This window comes from Saimiri boliviensis, chromosome 12, assembly GCF_048565385.1.
Source record: "Saimiri boliviensis isolate mSaiBol1 chromosome 12, mSaiBol1.pri, whole genome shotgun sequence".
NCBI classification, from domain to species: Eukaryota; Metazoa; Chordata; class Mammalia; order Primates; family Cebidae; genus Saimiri; species Saimiri boliviensis.
This window is the reverse complement of record NC_133460.1, coordinates 590,812-593,915: the sequence shown is the minus strand read 5'-3', so window position 1 is coordinate 593,915 and position 3,104 is coordinate 590,812.

The following is a 3,104-nucleotide window of genomic DNA, read 5'->3' as shown; positions in this document are numbered from 1 at the left end:
GGGTGTTCATATCACTGTTTTGTCATCAAAAACAGAAGAATGATTGGAGATGGCTGCCGGCCTTCTGGTGGGATCTTCAGAAGCTTCACTGTTGGTGGGTGGAGGCAGGGGGACTTTCCTGGTATCTGCACATGTTTATAGGAAGGAAGGAAAAGCGCAGAGGACGAGGCAGCTTTTCTCATAAACGTGTTAAGTACCTTGCTCATGGGTTTCTTGGAATTGTCAGAAGTTATCTTCTAGAGACGCTAGAGAAGTTTTAGGAGAAAACTTAGATTTATACAAAAACAGAATGGGAATGGGAACAGAGAGGGATTTAGGAAATGTGAAACTTGGGTGATCTAAAACCTCACAGCAGGAGCAGAGGTGGCTTTTGAAGAAGATAAATTTAAGCTTAGCATATATGTTTGCATAGAACAAACTAATAGCCTTATAATGATGTGCAAGAACACATTTGTATATCACTCACATACCTTTGTGATTATGTAAAATTTGATGTGTTCTTTTAAAGCCAAGTGTACGTGAAAAATGAACATTTGTGAGAATATGCCTTTAAAGGCATTTGGGACAGTGCTTCCCAGCCACTAGGTATTTGATTTTTTGGTAAACACAATTTGAGGATTGTGTGGTATTCAGGAATCTTTTTAAAATAAAAGTGAAATAAGGCTACTGGCCAGGTGCGGTGGCTCACGCCTGTAATCTCAGCACTGATTACTGAGGCAGAGGTGGGTTGATCAGCTGAGGTCAAGAGTTCGAGACCAGCTTGACCAATATGATGAAACCCTGTCTCTACTAAAAATATAAAAATTAGCTGGGTGTGGTGGTGTGTGCCTGTAGTCCCAGCTACCTGGGAGGCTGAGGCAGGAGAATTGCTCGAACCTGGGAGGCGGAGGTTGCAGTGAGCTGAGATCACGCCACTGTACTCCAGCCTGGGTGTCAGAGTGAGACTCTTGTCTGAAAAAATAATAATAATCCAGCTGCCTTTATAAAAGCAGACTTTTGTCTTTAGAGCAGTTTTAGGTTCACAGCTCACTTGACCGGAAACACAGAGCCCCTGTCTGCCTCTGCCCTCATGCATGTGTAACTTCTCCCACTGTCAGCATCTGGCCTCGGAGTGGCACGTTTATTCCAATGGGTGGACCTATTTTGACACATCATCATGACACAAAGTCCACAGTTACATTGGGGTTCACTCTTGATTGTAGAGATGTTCTTTGACTTCTGGGGTTATGTCTCAATAAAATTGTCAGGAGTTGAAAATAACTCAAAATGCATTTATTTATTTTTAAGATACAGTCTCACTCTAGCACCCAAGCGACAGTACAGTGGTGTGATCTGGGCTCACTGCAACCTCTGCCTCCCAGGGTCAAGCGATCCTCCTGCCTCAGCCTCCCTGAATAGCTGAGACTATAGGCACATGCCACCACACCTGGTGAATTTTTGTATTTTTTGCAGAGTTGGAATCTCATTACGTTGTCCAGGCTGGTCTCAAACTCCTGAGTTCAAGTGATCTGCCCATCTTGGCCTCTCAAAGTACTGAGATTACTCCAGCCTGTATCATGCAGAGTTTCATTGCCCTAAAAAATCCTTTCTATTCTACCTATCCTGGCCTCTTCCAGAATGTTGTATAGTTGAAACCGTACAGTATATGGCCTTTTCCAATCGGCATCTTTCACTTAATAACAGGCATTTAAGTTTTCTTCATGTCTTTTTTTTTTTTTTTTTCCTTTGAGACAGAGTCTCGCTTTGTTGGCCAGGCTCGAGGTGTGAGCTCTCCATGTCCAGGCTAAAATGCATTTAATGCACCTCACCTACCAAGCATCATAGCTTAGCCCAGCCTACTTAAATGTGTTCAGATCAGTTACAGTAGCCTACATTTGGGCAAAATTATCTAACAGAAATCCTATTTTATAATAAAGTGTTGACTCTCTCATGTAATTTATTAAATACTATTTGAAAGTGAAAAAAAACAATGGATTTGTAGATATTCAAAATACAGTTTCTACTGAATGTGTACCATTTTCACACCTTCATAAAGTTGAAAAATCGCAAGTTTAACCCTTGTAAGTTGGATACTGTCTGCATATTCGATGGTTTCGGACAGTCTAGTGGCTTGTATTGACCATTTTAGTATCATGGAGAGTTTTACCACCCTAAAAAATCCTCTTTACACCACCTGTCCCTGTCTTTTCCAGAATGGTGTATAGTTGGAATCATACAGTATGTGGCCTTTTCTGATTGGCATCTTTAATAACAGGCATTTAAGTTTTCTTCCTGTCTTATTTTTTTTTCCTTTGAGACAGAGTCTCGCTCTGTTGCCCAGGCTGGAGTGCAATGGCACGATCTCAGCTCACTGCAACCTCTGCCTTCCTGGTTCAAGCGATTCTCCTGCCTCAGCCTCTGGAGTAGCTGGGATTACAGGTGCCCACCAGCAAACCTGGTTAATTTTTGTATTTTTAGTAGAGACAGGATTTCACCATGTTGGCCAGGCTGGTCTCAAACTCCTGACCTCAGCTGATCCACCTGCCTCGGCCTCCCAAAGTGCTGGGATTACAGGCGTGAGCCACCAGCTGTAATTTTTCTTCATCTTTTCATGTCTTGATAGCTCATTTCTTTTTAGCACTGAGTAATATTTCATTGTTATTTATCCATTCACCTGCCTAGGGACATCTTGCCTGCTTCTAAGTTTTGACGATAACGAGTAAAGCTGTTACAAACTTCATGTGCAGGTTTTTATATGGATAAAAGTTTTCAACTCTTTTGGGCAAATCCTAAGGACTTTCTAGATCATGTGGTAGGAGTGTGTTTGTTTTTGTTTTTTATTTCTTTTTGTTTTTTATTGAAATGGAGTCTTGCTCTTGTCGCCCAGGCTGCAGTGCAATGGTGCAATCTCTCACTACAACTCCCAGGTTCAAGCGATTCTCATGCCTCAGCCTCCCAAGTAACTGGGATTACAGGCACCCGCCACTACTCCCAGTTAATATTTGTACTTTTTTTTTTTGAGCTGGAGTCTCAGTCACCCTGGCTGGAGTGCAGTGGCATGATCTTGGTTAACCACAACCTCCGCCTCCCTGATTCAAGGGATTCTCTTGCCTCAGCCTCCTAAG